Source organism: Microcaecilia unicolor, chromosome 5 (genome assembly GCF_901765095.1).
Source record: "Microcaecilia unicolor chromosome 5, aMicUni1.1, whole genome shotgun sequence".
Taxonomy (NCBI): domain Eukaryota; kingdom Metazoa; phylum Chordata; class Amphibia; order Gymnophiona; family Siphonopidae; genus Microcaecilia; species Microcaecilia unicolor.
This window is the reverse complement of record NC_044035.1, coordinates 142,675,888-142,697,000: the sequence shown is the minus strand read 5'-3', so window position 1 is coordinate 142,697,000 and position 21,113 is coordinate 142,675,888.

The following is a 21,113-nucleotide window of genomic DNA, read 5'->3' as shown; positions in this document are numbered from 1 at the left end:
GTAAGTTCTGTGTTATTGGTTCCCAAATTGATCGGTGTAGAAGGGAATTTATCTGTTATCTGTCTAAATCAAATCAAAATCAAATTAGGTCTTATATACCGCTAAAATCCCCTTTTCAGGGCTCAGTGCAGTTTACATCAATTAAACTACCTGACTTAGAGCAGAGTAGATTGGGCCAATAAACAGTGGGGAAAGAGAGAAATCTTAGGCAGCAACTTCTCAGTATCTTCTGGGAGCTGTACAGAGTTGGGTAATTACATGGCAGGCTTTGGGAACAAAAAGGTCTTTAACTTCTTCCTAAAGTTGCTATCCTTCCTAATGTCAGGGCACAGAGAACTAAAAATCTTCAGAAATCTAATTACATTGTGTGGTGGTCCCTGGAGAGCTCTGAGATGGCCCCCATTGTCTTTCTGGCTTTTTTGTTCTGTTACTCTGCCTCTCTACCCAGGCTCAGGACAGAAAAGGAAAAGTGGATTGGGGGGAAAAGAGTGGCGTGCATTAAGGACAAGGCATTTCTCAATAGACAAAGAGAATGCATTTGGAAGTGCTAACAACCTTGAGGATAACCCCCCCCCCCCCAATTAATTTTGAAGGTGGACTGGTGGTGATAAATGTCATTGACACACACTGGTCAGCAGTGTCATTACCCTGCATGGAAAGATATTTGACAGTTCTTTTTCAGCTCATTAGAGTCCAAAGTGATCCCAGCGTAAAAATTAATGAAGACCACTGGTGTAGGGCTTCCTTTAGCCCAATTTCAAGGACTCCCCTTGCCTCCAGTTTTCCCCCTTCCTCCTCTGTATGTTCCTATGCCTGTTACTATTTCTTTACCTGTACTGTGGGAAATTCTTCCCAGAAGCAATCACCTGTATAGAAGTATCATTGAGTGATATTTGGAGAGTAGCCACTCTCATAGATTCTTCCCTGCAAACTTTTTGTGGAGCAAACTGTTCAGTTTCCTTCTTCTACAGTTGAGAACATAACATAAGAATAGTCATACTGGGTCAGACCAGTATCCTGCTTTCTACAGTGGCCAATCCAGGTCACAAGTACCTGGCAGAAACCCAGTTAGTCAATACAAAAATACAGGAATAACCCAATAGTGTCAACAAATGCACATTATATAGAGTAGTATCTTTATTTTTTCTTATTTGAGTTTTAGTTTTATATTCTAAGCTTACTATGCTCTTCATATGAAGCAAAGAGGCATCATAAAAGCAGTGATATCGGCTATTGGATCTCTTCTAGCCCACAGCTATTTCAAATCCGTAGCATTTTTAAATGTACTAATCGTCTGCCTCTAAGTCTTCTATAGGAACTTTTTCAGCACTGTGATCTGGGTACTGGGGTCGCTGGTTGCTGTTTTTCTTTTAATAAATTGGTATAATAAAATAGGAAGCTATAAAAGCTTTAGAGGCATATGATTAGTACGTTTAGAAGTGCTATGGATTTGAAATAGCTATGGGCTATAAGATATTCAGTAGCCAATATCACTGCTTTATGCTGCCTCTTTGCTTCATATGAAGAGTATAGTAAACATAGAATATAAAAGAAAAAAAGAAAGATACTACTCTATAGTAGCAATGTACATTATTTAGAGTGCCGTTGACGCTATTAGATTACTCCTGTATTTTTGTATGAAATTTTTCTGTGAAGTGCTCTTTTTCCCCTTATATACTTCGATGAAATCCAGTTGGTAACAACATTCCATGCTACAAATCCCATGGCAAGCAGTGGCTTCTCCCATGTCCATCTCAATAATAGAATATGGACTTTTCCTGCAGGAACTTGTCCAAACCTTTTGTAAATCCAGATACGTGACCCGCTGTTACCACATCCCCCGGCAGTGAGTTCCAGAGCTTAACTATTCTTTGAGTGAAATCATATTTCCTCCTATTTGTTTTAAAAGTATTTCCATGTAGTTTCACTCAGTGTCCCCTGGTCTCTGTACTTTTTAAAAGAGAGAAAAATTGATTCACTTCTACCTGTTCTACACCACTCAGGATTCTGTAGACCTCAATCATATTTCCCCTCAGCCGTCTCTTTTCCAAGCTGAAGAACTCTAAACTCTTTAGTCTTTCCCCTTTAACATTTTGCTTGCTCTTCTTTGAACCTTTTCTAATTCCGCAATATCTTTTTTGAGATACGGTGACCAGAATTGAACGCAATACTCAAGGTGAAGTCACATCATGGATCAATACAGAGATATTATAATATTCTTGGTCTTATTTGGCATCCCTTCCCTAACAATTCCTAGTATCCTGTTTGTTTTTTGGCCACCAATGCATACCGGGCAGAAGATTTCAGTATATTGTCTACAATGACACCCAGATCTTTTTCTTGAAGGAGTGCTGGTTTCTAAGGTGGACCCTAGTATCTGGTATCTATGATTTGGATTATTCTTCCCAATGTGCATCACTTTGCATTTGTCTATATTAAATTTCATCTGCCATTTGGATGCCCAGACTTCCAATTTCCTAAGATCTTCCTGCAATTTTTCACAATTCGCATGCATTTTGACAACTCTGAATAGTTTTGTGTCATCTGCAAATGTAATCCCCTCACGCGTCGTTCCATTTTCCAGATCATTTATAAATATGTTAAATAGCATCGGTCCTAATGCAGATCCCTGCGGCACTCCTCTGTTCACCCTCCTCCATTGAGAAAAATAGCCAATTAACGCTACCCTCTGTTTTCTGTCCAATAACAAATTCCTAATCCACAGGACATTGTTTCCTATCCCATGACTTTTTAATTTTTTGAGGAGTCTCTCATGGAGAACTTTGTCAAAAGTCTTCTGAAAATCTAGATACACTACATCAACTGGCTCACCTTTATCCACATGTTTATTTACACCTTCAAAGAAATGAAGCAAACTGGTGAGCCAAGACTTCCCTTGGCTGAACCCATGCTGATTCTGTCCCATTAAACCATGTTTGTCTATGTGTTCTGTAATTTTATTAAGTACATAAGTATTGCCACACTGGGACATGCCAAAGGTCCATCAAGCCCAGCATCCTGTTTCCAACAGTGGCCAATCCAGGTCACAAACACCTGGCAAGATCCCCAAAAAACTCAATACATTTAATGCTGCTTATCCCAGAAATAAGCAGCAGATTTTCCCTAAGACTTTTCCTTTAGGAAGCCATCCAGACCTTTTTTAAAATCCCACTAACTATTCTTTGTAATACTTTCCACTGTTTTCCCCTGCACTAAAGTCAGGCTTACTGGTCTGTAATTTCCCAGATCACCCCTGGAACTCTTTTTAAAAATCCGGTGTTACCTTGGCCACCCTCCAATGTTCAGGTACTACAGAGAATTTTAACAACAGGTTACAGATCAGCAATTTCATATTTGAGTTCTTTCAATACTCTGGTATGTATAACATCCAGTCCAGGTGATTTATCACTCTTTAACTTGTCAGTGTGGCTCAGTACGTCTTCCAGGTTCACCGAGATTTCTTTCAGTTCCTCTGCATCGTCCATGCCTGGTACAAGTAGATCACTTACATCATCTTCCATAAAGACTAAAGCAAAGAATTCATTCAATCTCGCTGCTATGGCGTTGTTCTCCCTGAGTGTCCCTTTTTGCTCTTTCATGATCTAACAGTCCTCTGGATTTCCTCACATGTTTTCTGCTTCTGATGTACCTGAAAAAGGTGCATCAGCTTTGCATCTAGCTTGACACTGCTTTTGTTGCTTCTTGTCTTCTTCATTTGGATCCTTTTTCCATTCTTTGAAGGATGCTATTTTCCTCATTTTATAATAGCTACTCTTTTGAAAATGAAATGCTGCTACTGTAGATCTCTTAGTGATTGCACTCCAGTTATTAAGTCTAATTTGATCATGTTATAATCACTGTTTCCCAACAGACCCAACACTGTTACCTCTTGTAATAAGTCCTGCATTCTATTAAGGGCTAGATCCAAAGTAGCTCCCCTTCTTGTCCAAAAAGCAGTCATTTATTACGTCTAAGAATTTTATCTACCTAGCACTCCCTGATGTGGCATTTAACCAGTTAATATTTGGGTAATTGAAGTCACCCATTATTATACTGTTGCCAAATTTTCTAACTTTTAAAATTTCTGTTAACATATCTTCAATTGTCTGTTCGTTCTGACATTGAGGACAGTAGGATAGCCCTACATGTATATTCTTTCCCTTCACACATTGAATTTCTATTCATAAGGATTCCACATTGTTGTCTGTCATGCAGAATTTTAATTTTGTTTGACTCATTTCCCTCTGTAACATACAACACAACCTCCCCTCCAATTTGATCCTCCCTATCATTGCGATATAATTCATACACTGATAACAGTGTCCCATTGATTGTCCTCCTTCCACCAAGTCTCTGCGATACCTGTTATATCTACCTCTTCATGTAGTGCTATATACTCTAACTCTCCTATCTTACTTTTTAGGCTTCTAGCCTTTGTATACAAAGTGTTTTTCCTTGCATCTACAAGCTCCTTAGAAGTTGACAGGGATAATTTGCAACCTTTGCTGTGTTCTACCCTTAAACACTCCCGGTTTTCTTTCACCTTTGTTGAAACATCTCTATTGGGATTCTCTAAGTATCCTGTTACAATAGTATCCTTCAAGGATACCTCACTCTGAACCATGTGATCCTGAGCAACTGTTGACTCCCCCCCCCCCCCCCCCCATTCTAATTTCAAAGCTGCTCTATCTCCTTTTTAAATGTTAGTGCCAGCAGCCTGGTTCCATCCTGGTTAGAGTCCATGTTTGCGGAATAGGCTCCCCCTTCCCCATAATGTTGCCCAGTTCCTAACAAATCTAAATCCCTCCTCCCTGCACCACCATCTCATCCATGCATTGAGACTTTGGAACATTGCCTGCCTCTTGGGTCCTGCACGTGGAATGGGGAGCACTTCCGAAAATGTGAATCTAGAGGTTCTGGATTTTAGCTTACTACTTAAGAGCCTGAATTTGGCTTCCAGAATTTCCCTCCCACATTTTCCTATGTCATTTGTACCCACATGTACCAAGACAGCTGGATCCTCCCCAGCAGTGTCTAAAATCTTATCCAGGTGACATGTGATCCTCACGTCCACCAGCCACCCAACTATCTACATTCCTAATTAATTTAATTTATTTATTTGGTGCATTTTTACCCCACATTTTCCCACATAAGCAGGCGCAATGTGGCTTACATTAAGTCAAGAGGATACAATTCAATACAGAGATGGCACTGAAACAGAATGTGACAGGAGGGGAAGGTACATGGGATGACATGGGTAAATGACAGGGGTGTAGAGCCAACAAGAGATAGAGGTTAAACAGAGGAGTAGCCAGGGGGATAAGCCTTGGTGAATAAGAAGGTTTTTAAGGTCTTCTTGAACTGATGATGGTCGACGGGCTCCTTAAGCTGTCGTGGCAGAACATTCCAGGATTGGGGACTGATGTAGGGGAAGGATGAAGCATAAAGAGTCTTGTATTTTATATGCCTGCAGGTGGGGTAATGAAGATTGAGGTAGGTCCGTGCAGATCGCAGGGCATTTCTAGAGGGCAGATCGATTAGAGTAAGCATGGATTGAATCTCCAACTAATACGGCTGTCCTAACCCTTCTCTACTGGGCAGAAGCCCCTAGAGACACATCCTCAGTGTAAGAGGATATCACATCCCCTGGGGGGCAGGTTCTGGCTACAGGATCACTTCCTGCCTCTCAAAGATGATGCTTTCAAGTGACCTTTCTCCTCCATGGCAGAACAGAGGTGAACAAGACTGGAGGTGGGACTTCTGTGCTATCTCCCTGTAGGCTTCCTCTATATACCTCCTGTCTGCCTTGACTCCTCTAAGTTTGCTACTCTAGGCTCCAGATTTTGGACCCTTTTCCTGAGTGCTAGGTGCTCTTTGCACCGAGTACACACATGACTTCTCACTAACTGGGAGATAATGAAACATATGACACTCAGTGCAAAAGACTGGATAGCCCTCATCTCGCTGCTGGATTTCTGTCTGCATCTTATTATTGATAATTTCTTAATTAAGTTGCAAATGGAGTAGGAATTTGTATTGTTATTTGTAGATTCCTTTCTATAGACCTAAGTAAACTATTTCTAAGAACTAATTACTGGCTGATAGAGATGCCCTAATTAACTTTCTAGACTTCAATTGGTTCAAGGGCCTATAAATCAGAGATCAGGCCAGGGGTGGGTGGGACAGAATTAAACTCTAAACTGAGGTTTTCTGTGACTATCAGCTCTGTTTTACCCTGATGCGATGGTAAACTCTAGAATAGTCCCTTAATTGCTAGCTTATGAAACTGTAATAAAGACTTTAAATGCTAAACAAACAAACAAAAAGCAACCTATTCCTTAAACTGTCGTTGCTAAATAACCAGAGTAACTTAAAAGTAAAGACACTGAGATTACCTATTTAACTCTGTCTACCTTTCCCCAAGTTTAATGCAATTTCTCAGTAAATAACTTACCAATGAAGTTGTCCTGCTCTGGAAGTCCTCACGGCACCTCTTCTGGTGCTTCTATAGGCAGAACTGCTTTAATTCACACATTCATAGGTTTTTGTGCATGAACTGCTCATTTCAGGTCCTGCCTGTTGGATTATTTGTAGTAAATAATTAGCAGATTTTAGTACACACAGCTTCAGCTTTAGAAATGTTAATTTCTTTCTTCATCTCTCTCTCATTCACCCCTGAATAATTCACTGCTGAGTCACTTTAAAGTTGAAGTAACAAAACATCTGTTTACTCACAGTTTGTAGTTAGATTATAATCAGACAGGCTTATATATACATATTACTATACATTTGTATTATCAGCTCCTTCCATGTGCTTAGATGGTAATGGATGCTCACACCACCATAGATCCTCTCAGGTTAGGAGAGATCATGAGCTCCATGTGCTCCATGTGCTGCATCTGCTGTGTCTAACCCCCACAGGAAGTTGCATAGCTGTGTGACCTCTCTAAGTAATTCACATCAGAGGTCACAGAGTAATCACAGAGAAATAATAGGTGACAGGCAATGCATGTAAAAATACAATTACATTCCAACAAACCCCTTCTCATGCATAACTGTCATGCAATTATTTATTCATACAAAGTCCAAGCTTTATACGCAGATTCACAAAATGTTCTCTGGGTAACGGTTTGGTCATGATGTCAGCTGTCATCTCACTGGTGTGACAATAGTGTAGACTGATGACCCCTTCTTTTGCCAACTCTCGCACGTTGTGGTATTTCGTTGCGATGTGCTTGGTGCGTGACTGAACCTTGTCATTCTGTGACAGTCGGATGCAGCTCTGATTATCTTCCATTATCTGGATTGGTCTCTTTTCAGCTATTCCGAAATCCAGCAAAAGTTTTTCAATCCACATCAGTTCTCTGCACGCTTCCGATACAGCCACATATTCAGCTTCTGTAGAAGACAAACTCACAATACTTTGTTTATGACTGGCCCATGAAATTTGTACATTTCCATACATAAACACATATCCACTTGTGGATTTATAATCAGAATGATCCCCTGCCCAATCTGAATCACAGTAACATATTAGTTTTGGATTACTATTGGCTGAAATCTTTAATTTACAATCAATGGTACCCTTTAAATACCTTACCATCCTTTTAACTGCAGTCCAATCTGATTTGGTAGGTGAGCTGACTCTTCTGCTCAAAATTCCTACTGCATTTGCTATATCAGCCCTGTATGTGGTAGCTAGATATAAAAGCTTACCTATGGCTGATCTATATTGGATGTTATCTGGTAAAGGTTCTCTTACTGTTTCATCCTTCAGAAAATCAGTGATCATGGGAGTGCTTACAACTTGGGCATCTTTCATACCTAAACTTTCAATAAGCTCATTTATTTTCTGCTTCTGGCTTAGAAGATAAGAACCATCATTTTGTTTCTCAATTTCTATACCAAGATAGTATGACACATTACCAAGTTCTTTTATCTCAACATTGAGGTTTAAACACTTTACAATGTCCTTGTACTCTTGCTCACTTTTGCTTGCAATGAGCAGATCATCAACAAAAGCTAAAATGTATGCATATTGTCCATTTGTGCACCTAGTGTACAAGCATTTATCTGCTTCACCTTGCTTAAATCCTAAATTTGTCAATATTTCATGCAATTTATCATTCCAACATTTTGCACTTTGCTTTAATCCATAAAGACCTTTGTTTAATTTACACACTAGCTGTCTTTGTTTTGTATTTATGAAACCTGTTGGCTGTTCCATGTACAAGTCTTCAGTTATATCTCCGTGAAGAAACGCTGTTTTCACATCAATGTGGTTGACTTGCATGCCTTTTGAGACTGCAATGCTCAGAAGTGTTCTTATTGTCGTGTGTTTCACTACAGGTGCAAACACTTCATCAAAATCTTCTCCATATTTTTGAAGATATCCCTTTGCGACTAATCTGGCTTTATACCTTTCCACTTTTCCTTGTGCATTCCTTTTTAACTTGAATACCCATTTGCATCCTATAGCTTTCTTGCCAGGAGGTAATTTTGTAAGAATCCAAGTATTATTTTTATTCAATGCATCAATTTCTTCTTGTGCAGCTTTATGCCATTCAGCAGCTTCTTCTGCTGGCATTTTCTCAATCTCATCCCATGTTAAGGGCTCTTGAGCTTCTGCTGACTTTGTTAAGTAAGACAGTCTTGGGGGTGGAACACCTTTGTTTTCCCTGGATGAGCGTCTGACTACAGGTTGGTCTGACCTTTCCGCATCCTCTAAATCTGAGAGTTCTTCTCCAATTGATTCCCCTTCTCCAACTGTACTGTCTTCTTCAATGATCCTTTCTGTGTCTGCTTCCTCTGCCTGTTCCTCGTTAGATACAGGTGAGTTGCTTTCAGACATCTGCCTTGGTATGGCATTTATATACACTGGCATGTCTATTATGGTTCTAGTTTCATATTCTGGATGATAAGGCTCATCTGGGATAATCCAGCCTTTATCAACCCTTTTGTTTTCATCAAAATATGTAACATGTCTTATGCCAACAATGCCAGTTTTCAGATTCAAAATTCTATATCCTTTGTGTCCTGGAGCATAGCCAACTAAAATGCCCCTTTCTGTTGTGGAATCCAGCTTATGCCTTCTTTGCTTTGGTACATGAGCATATGCTGTACTTCCAAATGTTCTTATGTGTGACAGGTTTGGCTTCCTACCATGCCATGTCTCATGTGGTGTGCGCTCAGCGCCTTTAGTTGGCATTCTGTTTTGTAGGTACACTGCTGTGAGAATGGCTTCCCCCCATAGTTTTTTAGGGAGATTGCTATCTGACAGCATACATCTGGTCATTTCCACAATTGACCTAAATTTTCTCTCTGCAACAGAATTTTGCTCTGGTGTATAAGCTACTGTTGTGATATGTTGAATGCCTTCTTGTTCTAGAAATGTGCGCATGCTTTGTGAAGTGAACTCACCACCATTGTCGGTCTGAAGAACCTTTGGTTTTCTTTCAAATTTATTGCTCACCATGGCTACGTATTTCTTCAGCATGTCTGTGACTTGACTTTTCTCTTTCAGCAAATAGGCCACACAATATCTAGAGAAATCATCCAAGAATATTAGCACAAATCTGTTATTTCCCAATGATGGGATATTAAACGGTCCACATAAGTCACTGTGTATTAAGTCCAGCACTTTATTACTCCTATTTCCTGTGTATGCAGGAAATGAGGGTCTCACACCTTTTTGAGTAACACAGTCTATGCATTTCTCCATTTTACCAGCATCTGCACTTATCTGAATGCCGGTGGCCAGTTGCTTACTGTAAAGATCCTGGATCACCTTAGAATCACGATGTCCCAGGCGGCGGTGCCAGATTTCCAGACTACATTTACCATCATTCTTCCTTACTTGCGCCATATGTGAGGCTTCACCTGAAATGCTCAGTTTATAAACATCATTATGCATAAAAGCTTCAGCATACACTTCATCATTTTTAGAGATTGTGCACTTACTGTTTTCAAAATGAATCGCAAATCCCTTCTTATCTAATGTAGATACACTAAGCATATTACAAACTGCTTGGGGAATATACAAGACATCACTTACAGGAATTTCTTTAACTTCATTAGACACTTTGCATTTTAAGAATCCAATACCTTTTGCTTGGATCTTAGCAGTCCCTGAGTTTGCAGTTTTAAGAATACCTTCCTCTGGACACATTTCCTGAAAGAAATCCTTACAATTGGTTAAATGGCATGTGCTCCCTGAATCCAAAATCCAAGTACTTTCATTTGAATTATTATTTACCATAGTCAAAGATTTTTCTGCCATTAGAAAGCCCTTGTGTTTATCTTTGTCCTTCATACATTTCCTGGTTGAAAATTCTTTAGTTCCATTGGCTTAGGTGAGCTAGAGGGAGTGTTTTGTGTTTCCTTACACCATTTAGATACATGTCCCTCCTTTCCACATGAGTAGCAAATCAGCTTGCCCTTGGGTGGAGTTTTCCCATAGCTCCGCCTTCCTCTGTTCTTTGCCAAGAAATTTGTTTCATTTCTCTCTGACTGACTTTGAGAACACATCTCCTCAGAATCATTTATTATGCATTCCTGCCTTAGTTTTGATGTTGCCTGTTCAAAAGATTGCCCTTCAATGGCCTCATTTACAGACCTAAAAACATCAAACTTCTTTGATAGTGAGGTAAAAAGAAATGCTCTTTTCAATGCATCACACATGGGAATTCCAGAAAGTTCTAGCTTTTGAAATGAAGACATAAGATGCATAATGTGATCATTACATTTACTTTTATCCCTTAATTTGGTTTCATTCAATTCTGCCAACCAAATTGGTTGCTGCTTTGCATATGTAGTTGCATACATAGTTCTCAGTTTATATAAAATGTCCTTTGGTGTATCTTTTCCCTCCACTAATATGGCTTGTTTTTCAGAGAGAGCTTCCAAAAGCATGCACTTCACATAATAGTTTGCATTGTCCCATTCAGCCATATTTTCAGCTGTTCTGTCTTGATCTAAGCATATATCTAATCTTTTTGCTCGAAGGAAACATATGAATCTTAATTCCCACTGCTGATAATTAAACTCAGTTAATTTAGGCACCTTGAGAGAATAGAACAATGGTGAATTTCTTCCCTCAGCCATTTTCTTAGCCTTCTGTCTGCTGTGTGGGGGGAGAGAGAGAGACAGACTGAATCTTTCCTTTAAAACTTAAGAGAAAAATGTGGCCTTTTTTTCTGCCTGGTAATATTTCTCTTCTTTTTCAATTCCTGAGCCCTGGGCCCATAACCCTTTTGTTGGATTATTTGTAGTAAATAATTAGCAGATTTTAGTACACACAGCTTCAGCTTTAGAAATGTTAATTTCTTTCTTCATCTCTCTCTCATTCACCCCTGAATAATTCACTGCTGAGTCACTTTAAAGTTGAAGTAACAAAACATCTGTTTACTCACAGTTTGTAGTTAGATTATAATCAGACAGGCTTATATATACATATTACTATACATTTGTATTATCAGCTCCTTCCATGTGCTTAGATGGTAATGGATGCTCACACCACCATAGATCCTCTCAGGTTAGGAGAGATCATGAGCTCCATGTGCTCCATGTGCTGCATCTGCTGTGTCTAACCCCCACAGGAAGTTGCATAGCTGTGTGACCTCTCTAAGTAATTCACATCAGAGGTCACAGAGTAATCACAGAGAAATAATAGGTGACAGGCAATGCATGTAAAAATACAATTACATTCCAACACTGCCACAACATCTCTATTGGGTTTAAGTCAGGGTTTTGACTAGCCCAATCCAAAACCTCATCTTCAGCTCACAGACGGATGAATGGACATTCCCCCTAACAATTTTCTGCTACAGTGTAGAATTCATGGTTCCTTCAATAATAGCAAGTTTTCCAGATCCTGAGGCAGCAAAGTATCTCCACACCATCACTCTAACCACCACCATGTTTGACCATTGTTGGATGTTCCTACTGTGGAATGCTATATTTGCTTTATGCCAGACTAAATGGAACCTGTGTTGTTCAGAGTGTTCCATTTTTGACTCATCTGTCCATAGAACAAAAGGCTTAGGGACCATCCAGGTGTATTTTTACAAATATGAGACAAGCATTGATGTCATTGTTGAACAGGGGCGGACTGAGAGTGATCTGGGTCCCCGGGTACTAGAGTGGTCTGGGCCCCCTGCTCGGCCGCTGCCCAATGCTCCCCTACCGCCGCACTGCTATCCCCCCCTAATGCTGCAGCCAACGCCCCCACCCCCACCATCTCAGTCCTACCTGAAGGGCCTTGGTGGTTTAGTGTCCTCTGTGGGGTTGAGCATGGTCTTTCTTGCTCACTGTGCTGCCGCTATTCCTCCTCCCACCGGTACCGCCGTGTTTTCAAAATGGCGGCGAGACTTCCTGTGGTAATCTCACAGGTCTCAACAGCAGATGCAAATTTCAAAAACTGACATATTTCAATCACTATACTATAGGGGTAACAAATACAAATAAAACAAAAAATGGAAAATATGATACCATTTTATTAGCCTAAATACATTTTTCAATTAGCTTTCAGAGGCCAAAACCGCTTTCCTCAGGTCAGGACAGTATAATGCTCACCAGTGTCTGCCCCCTCTCTCCCCCCCTTTCCATCCAGCATCTGCCCCCTCTCTCTCCCCCCATTTTTCATCAAGCATCTGACCCTTCTCTCTCCTCACTTCCATCCACTCAGGCCTCTCTCTCCCTCCCCAGTTCCATCCAATATCTGCATCCTTTCTCTCCCTTCCTTCTGGCATCTATCCCCCTCATCCAGTGTCTCTCGCTCCGTTCCCCATTTCCATCTGACATCTGTCCCCTCTCTCCCTCTCATCCAGCATCTGACCCTCCTCTTATCCCTATATCCATTATCTTCCTCCTCTTTCTCCCCTTCCATCCACATCTGACCCCTCTCTACCCCTCAACCAGCCTCTGACACTCCTCTTCTCCCTACATCTAGCATCTGCCACTTCTCTCCTCATTTCCATCCGATGTTTGTCCCCCCTCCCTCCTCCATTCAACATCTGTCCCCCTCCATCCAGACTGTCCCTACGCCTACCCAATACCCCCCCTGCTGCGGCCACCACCACTGCTGATGCTGTTTCAGCAGTAGCAGCAAAAAATAGAGAAAAAGATCATGGGGCCACACTGTTCCCACATGTGGCTGACTGGCTCTGCCCTAGAACAGGAAATTATGTCAGAGAAAGGTGGGACTGGCAGCAGAAGTGGTGACCACGGCAGAGGGGTATTGGGTTGGAGGGGGAGAATGGAGGGCATCCGGGCAGAGCCTCTGGGCCCTTGGGCACTGCCCAAATGCCCGAATGGTCAGTCCACCCTTGCTCTTGAATTGCAGTGGGTTCTGCCTTGCCACTCTTCTATGAATCATATTTTTGCCTAGTCTTCTCCTTATTGTGGAGTCATGGACACTGAATTTAGCTGAGGCTAGAGAGGCCTGTAGTTCTTTGAATGTGGTTCTGGTAAGTTTTTTGACTTCTTGGATGAGTTGTTGCTGTGCCTTTGGAGTAATTTTGGCAGATTCATCATTTTTCCCCCAAATCTTCTCCATTTGGAGGTAATGCCTCCTGATGTGGTTTGGTGGAGTACCAAAGTTTAGAAATGTATTTATTAGCCACCCCAGACTTATACATTTCAATAACTTTTTTTCTCTTCTCTTCTGAAATTTCCTTTGATCATGGCATAGTGTTCTTATAGAAACTTTGTGGTGACTACTTCACTGTCATTGTAAGGTTCAATACATAGTGGGGTTTAGATTCAACCGGGGTGGTTAAAATCAAGCCTGGCTGTGTTCAATCAGCTGAATTTAATTATCAATTATATTTGGACAATTGATTGAATAACTAAGGATGCAATTACTTTTTCACATGGGTTGATATGGGTGTTGGATAACTTTGTTCCTTAAATAAATGAAGTAATAATTTAAAAACTGTGTTATGTAATTACTCAGGTTCCCTTTCAGGCTTATTTTCGAAGGACAAGGACGCCCATCTTTCGACACAAATCGGAAGATGGGCATCCCTCTCACAGGGTCGCCCAAATCGGTATAATCGAAAGCCGATTTTGGGTGTCCCCAATTGCTTTCCGTTGTGGGGACAACCAAAGTTCCTGGGGGCGTGTCGGAGGTTTAGCGAAAGCAGGACTTGGGCGTGCCTAACACATGGGCATCCTCGACCCATAATGGGAAAAAAAGGGCGTCTCTGACAAGCATTTGGACGACTTTACCTGGTCCAGTTTTTCTTACGACCAAGGCACAAAAAGGTGCCCGAACTGACCAGATGGCCACCGGAGGGAATCGGGGATGACCTCCCCTTACTCCCCCAGAGGTTACTAACCTCCTCCTACTCTCAAAAAAGAACTTCAAAAATCTTTTGTGCCAGCCTCAGATGTCATACTCGGGTCCATCGCAGCAGTATGCAGGTCCCTGGAACAGTTTTAGTGGGTGCAGTGCACTTCAGGCAGGTGGACCCAGGCCCATCCCTGCCTACCTGTTACACTTCTGGTGGTAAATGTGAGCACTCCAGAACCCACCACAAACCCACTGTACCCACATCCAGGTGCCCCCTTCACCCCTAAGGGCTATGGTAGTGGTGTATAGTTGTCGGCAGTGGGTTTGGGGGGGGGGGTTGGGGGGCTCAGCACACAAGGTAAGGGTGCTATGTACCTGGGAGCTTTTTCTGAAGTCCACTGCAGTGCCCCCAGCGTGCCCAGTTGATGTCCTGGCATATCAGGGGGACCAGTGCACTACGAATGCTGGCTCCTCCCACGACCAAAGGGCTTGCATTTGGTCATTTCTGAGATGGGCGTCCTTAGTTTCCATTATTGCCGAAAATCAGAAACGACCAAGTCTAAGGACGACCATCTGTAGGGACAACCTAAATGTCAAGATTTGGGCATCCCCGATCGTATTATTGAAACGAAAGATGGACGCCCATCGTGTTTTGATAATATGAGTTTCCCTGCCCCTTTCCTGGGACGTCCTGCGAGGATGTCCTCAGGAAAACTTGGGCACCCCTTTCGATTATGCCCCTCTTTGTCTCAAATTGCATTTTGCTTAAAGATCAGAAACTACAATGTGGCATATGTGTCATAATGGGGGAAATCAGGAGGAGGGGGAATGTTCACATTAGTCATGTAACTTAGTATTTTGTATGCTGCCAAAGTAGTTGCCAAAGTAAATGTTGGCCATGCCTATGGTAATGCCCATGTTTCTGCTCTCCTAACAATTATACGCTAAGCCATTCTAACATGTAACCAGGGCTTTTTTTGAGGGGGTACTGAGTACCAGCACCTTTTCCAGTGTCTGCTAAAATTGACCCATGCACCACAAGTTTTAATGAAAGAGCTCATGCTCAACACACCAATTCTGCCTTGTCATAGATTCTGTGACTGGTTGCAGAGGGCCTGGCTATTGTGGGGTGAGCCCCTCAGTGATCACCCCACCCCTGAAGGGTGGCCTGGCATTTGAATACCGGCACCTTTTTTGTTAGAAAAATTGCACTGCATGTAACTATAGAATGGCAGTATAATAGAAATGTAAGAACATAAATGGCACTGAAAGGGATTAGTGCTTTAGAAACCTGACTCCCTTATGCTTGGACATTTGTACTTCCTGGGTGCCATTTGATAATTGTTTTTAACTGGTTCATGTCTCCTGATATGTGTGCTCTATTAGCTGTGTTGCAGTCTCTCTACTGCACATCCACTGGGTCCATGCTTCTCAACCTGGTCCTGAAACTGGTTTTATTTTCAGTATATATGCAATAAATATGTATGAGATATATTTACAAAGTACCAAAAAATAGCCAAGGCAACAAACAAAAAAAAGGACAAAATCAAGGTGTGGCATGGAACATTTATTGGTTGGCCAGTTGTGACTCAAAAGAAGTCATGTTTCAGCTGCTAGGCCTTCATCAGGAGTCTGAACCAAACTGGTAGTAGAAAGCTCTGCTCAATGTGGTAAAATGAAATGCACTAGAGTAAACTACACTTCATACAGAAAATAAACACTGCCCAAGAGCTGATCGCACATAAACTTTGTGGCAACTCATGTGATAAAAACTGGCACAGCTACTGGACACATTCTTCAATCTGGAAGAGTCCAGTAGCTGTAACAGTTTGGTGGGGCTGAAATATGCCTTGTGTTGAATCACAAACAGTCGAGGCAGCACATGCAAAGATTGTGCATATTCATTGGGGATAGTCTGAAAAGTTGAGTAGCTGGGGATCCTTGAGAACTAGATTGTTAACCACTGAACTAGGGAAAAGGCTGCTTCTCTGGCTGCCTGCATGGGAAGAGCTGTAGATTCAAACTCTGGAAATGCATTGGTTGATTTCTGTGGGTAAAGAAAAAGGGGTGCCTGTCAGGATTCATCTGACTTTGCCTGTACAATCTAAACTGAGGTATGGGGAAGAGGATGGGAAAGGGAAAGCCTGAATGAAGATTGCTGCCGGATAAGGGCTATAGATGAGAGATATCCCTATATTTTCCCTAGCCTGTTAACAAATCACCATCCTCAACTGTTTTGTAATGAATATGGATGGTTACACTACATGTGGCAAAAGTGGCCCTAAGCAGGTTTAGAGGCATATTTTCAAAGCACTTTAGGAGGCTAAGTTCCATAGGTTTCTATGGAACTTTGGGAGGCTAAGTGCTTTGAAAATATGCCTCACAGTGTGCTTTTAGTACCAGAAATGATGACATTACTGAGCCAAGAGATCTCTCTGTACCTCTCATGTTAATGATTTAATAAATGGAATCTGACATCTGTTTTGCAAGACAGGATTTTGTCCCATTTTTGCGTAGGTTCATATGGATTTCTTGAAAACAGATCAAATGCAGCAGCTCAGTCGTTTGGAATGTGTAGTTCCAGGAACTGACATACCAAGTATTCCAGTTAACCAAAGCCTGAATACTACTGCTTAGATTCTGGGCTTGGTTTTAATTCCTAGGAAAAGCTTTTTCTAGCCACCGTGTTCAAACTTGCTCTAGCAGGATTTTAGATGAAGCTCAAGAACAGCAAAAAATACCTTTTGTTTGGTTTTGCATTTTTAATATTTGTACTGTAACACAAAGTTTGTTCTGTCATATGAAAGTTTCTTTCTTGTAGGAAAAAGCATTCCAACTCTGCCAGCTAGGTCATAAACTTTTTGTCTCTGCATGATTTCCTGGCAACCACTTCTTAGTTCTTTTTAGTTACAAATCATCTAAAGGCTCATTTACTAACAGTTCATTGGGTGCTGTCCAATACAATCCTGCCTCATAGTGCAATTAGTAGGTTACTTGCCTACTGCACCTACAACAATTTCAATCCTGACCTCAGATATCTGTCAGCTATCTAGCCTCTAGGCAACGCAGGAAACCATCAACGTTTGGTTGGTAAATGAGTACTCGGTCTTAACTAAAGGGGGGGGGGGGGGGGGATGACAATGGCAAGTCACATCACTAATAGTCTGCCAAGAAACCGTCATACAAGTGGTGTCCTCCTGTAAAGGGAAAGGGGATAGAATTTGTTATACTGCCTTTCTGTGGTCATAATCAAAGCAGTTTGAAAACAGTTTCAATGGCAATATATTAGTCACCCCTATACCAAAAGATACCAAGAAAAAGACAAATTAAATCACTAACTACCATCCAGTAGCATCTATCCCGCTGGTAGTCAAACTGATGGAAAGCATGGTAACCAAACAACTTACAGATTATATAAACAAATTCTCAATACAACATGAGTCAGTCAGGATTTCGCCCCTTCCACAGCACTGAAACAGTACTACTCACTCTTCTAGCCAAATTCAAGCAGGAAATAGCATTAGGCAACAACATCCTTCTCTTCCAATTCGACATGTCTAGTGCATTCAACATGGTTAACCATAATATATTAATAAGACTACTAGACAACTTCAGAATGGGTAAAAATATACTTAGCTGGATCAAGGGTTTCCTAACCACAAGAACATATCAAGTAAAATCAAACTCAAACATATCATCACCATGCAAAGCAGACTGCGGAGTACCACGAGGATCACCGTTATCACCGATCCTCTTCAACCTAATGATGACCCCACTAGCCAAGTCCTTAGCCAACCAAGGCCTCAACCCTTTCATCTATGCAGACGATGTCACAATATACATTCCCTACAAAACTAAACTGACAGAAATCACCAACGTAATCAAGCTCAGCCTGAAAATAATGGACTCATAGGCAAATGCATTTCAACTAAAACTCAATAAAGAAAAAAAAACACCTTGTCTCATCCTCTCATCCCAACACAGCACAGACAACCCCACAAGTATCAACACCCCAGAATACACCCTCCCTATCTCAGACAGCCTCAAAATTCTCAGCGTTATAATGGACCGTAACTTAACACTAGAGAGCCAAGTAAAATCCATAACAAAGAAAATGTTCCACTAAATGTGGAAACTCAAATGCGTGAAACAATTCTTCCCGAGGGAAACATTCCGCACCCTGATACAATCAATGGTACTAAGCCACATAGACTACTGCAATGGAATCTATGCGGAATGCAAAGAACAAACCTTAAAAAAACTTCAGACCGCTCAAGACACGGCAGCCAGACTTATATTTGGAAAAACGCGATTTGAAAGCAAACCCCTCTGTGAAAAACTACACTGGCTCCCAATCAAAGAATGCATTGCATTCAAAATCTGCACCCTAGTTCACAAAATTATCTACGGTGAAGCCCTGGGATACATGAGAGACCTGATCGACCTACAAACCAGAAACACATCCGACTCAATGCAAACATACTTAAATCTGCATTACCCAAGCTGCAAAGGACTTAAATACAAATCAACCTACGCATCCAGTTTCTCTTATATAAGCACACAACTGTGGAACGCACTCCCAAAAGCCTTGAAAACGACATATGACCACCTAAACTTCCAGAAAACACTAAAAACTTACCTGTTTCAAAAGGCATACCCCACTGAGCCAACTTAAATGCCTAATCTCTGCAACACATCAAAACCAAAGTACATGATGGACATAACACAACCCTTCTGCTGTACGATTCCTAACGTGGCTGTGCCACATGAACTTTATCTTACCATAACATCACTTTGTATTTGTTTACACCGGCGTCTGCAAACGCCTCTTCGGTACTATGTAAACCACATTGAGCCTACAACTAGGAAAATGTGGGATACAAATGTAACAAATAAATATACAGGTACTTATTTTTGTACCTAGGGCAATGGAGGGTTAAGTGACTTGCTGTCCCGTTCCCCGGTCCTACCTGTGCTCCAGGTGGAGGGGGCGCGGTTCAGCGACCCCCGCGACGCCCGGGGTGGCGAAGGGGGACCTCCGGGAAGACCCCCTTGGAGATTGTGATTTCTGCTAGCCGCCCTGCTAGCCCTCCTGCGGAGACAGTGCCTTCTGCTAGCTGTCCTGCTAGCCCTCCTTCAGAGACTGTGACTTTTGGCTAGCCGTCCTGCTAGCCTCTCCTTCAGAGTTTGTGCTTTTGCTAGCCGTCCTGCTAGCCTCTCCTTCAGAGTTTGTGCTCTTGCTAGCCGTCCTGCTAGCCCTCTTCCATAGACTGTGCTACGTGCTGGCCGCCCTTGCCAGCTATCCTCCAGAGACTGTGCTGGGGCTAGCCGTCCGCTCGCCCTCATTCTGAGACAGTGCTGTTCCCTCTCGGAGTGCTAGCCGCCCCTGCTAGTCCTCCCTTAAAGACTGCGTTCTGACTACCAGCCAGGTCAGCCATCACCCCGCGGTTCCAGCAGTCCTGCTGGCCGCCTGCAGCTGAGGGCTCAACCCTCGGTGAACGGCGGTCGCCGCGGGTGAAGATTCGGGGTGCTCGGCTGTCCTCTGGGGCCTTAGGGAACCTAAGGGCTCACCAACAGAAACAGAACACTTGCCCAGAATCACAAGTTGCTGCAGTGGGAATTGAACTCGATTCCCCTGGTTCTCAGGCAACTGCATTACCCATTAGGCTACTCCTTGGTACTTGTGTACAAGGATTAGCTTTACATGATTCAGGGAAGAGGTGAGCATTAAAGAGGTATTGTACATAGGAGAAGAGCCTTCCCTACACATCTTCTCTACTTATATCTGTCCAGGTCGCATAATTTGCAGTATTCAGTATTTAATCATTTTGCTCACCCATTTTGTTCCTACTATAATTCTTTGACCACATATAGTCCCCTGGGGTCCCTTATCAGGCATGCTTTGGCCTGCGGGGAAACCAGAAGCATATTCTTTAGGAAAGGCAGAATGCTTAGACTCAGTACAGCCACCCTTTGGATTTCAATCTGGAGTGGAACCAGCTAGGCCTGGGAGGCCATCAGCCAAAACTTCACAGTCCAGGCCATGATTTGTTCTGAACTGATAGTTTACTGAAAGTCTTTAAGTAGTCAAAACAATATTGAAGCAATTAATAGGCAGATTATACAGATACTATAAAATACAGTTCACCTTGGGCATAGAAATGCTCCTCTTCATCTCTTATTGGTATTCTTCTAAACTGAGGACTCCAGTATTCTCCACCTTCTCTACCTCTGTAGCTCTTTTCCTTGGAGGCAGATCACAGATATAGGCTGCAGGTGATTCCTCCCTTGAATGCTGGCCCCTCTTGGATCCTACTCCTGTCAGAGTACCCTGTAATGTCTTAAAACTGAACAAAGATGTGGTGATACACTTCTTCCCTATAGAACCCTGGTCCTTTTTCTCTCATATTCTGGAGCTGTCCTCTGAATCCATCTTGGGATCAATGTAAATTTTTTACTCTGTGTGTCTCAGAGGTCTCTTCTGGCCTCTCACCACTTGACAGCCCAAAACACTCCAAATCTTGTATGGTACAAGGTTTCTGCCCCTCAAAGACATATGCACCTGGTGGTGCAGTGTCTTAGCCAGCCTTGGGCTTGGTATTTATGCCATTCAGTTTTCCCTCAAATATGAGGTTTCCTCCTACCCTAACCTCACTGGTACAAAGGACCCTCCCACTTTTTGGAATGTACTGAGTAGAATAAAACAGGTTGCTTACAATGATTAGACCTGATGTCCCTGCTCTCTAACCATGATAGATCTTCAGGGGTTCTCTACACATACTTTAAAAATAGTGGTCTCAATTTGTTTTGTATCTTGTTG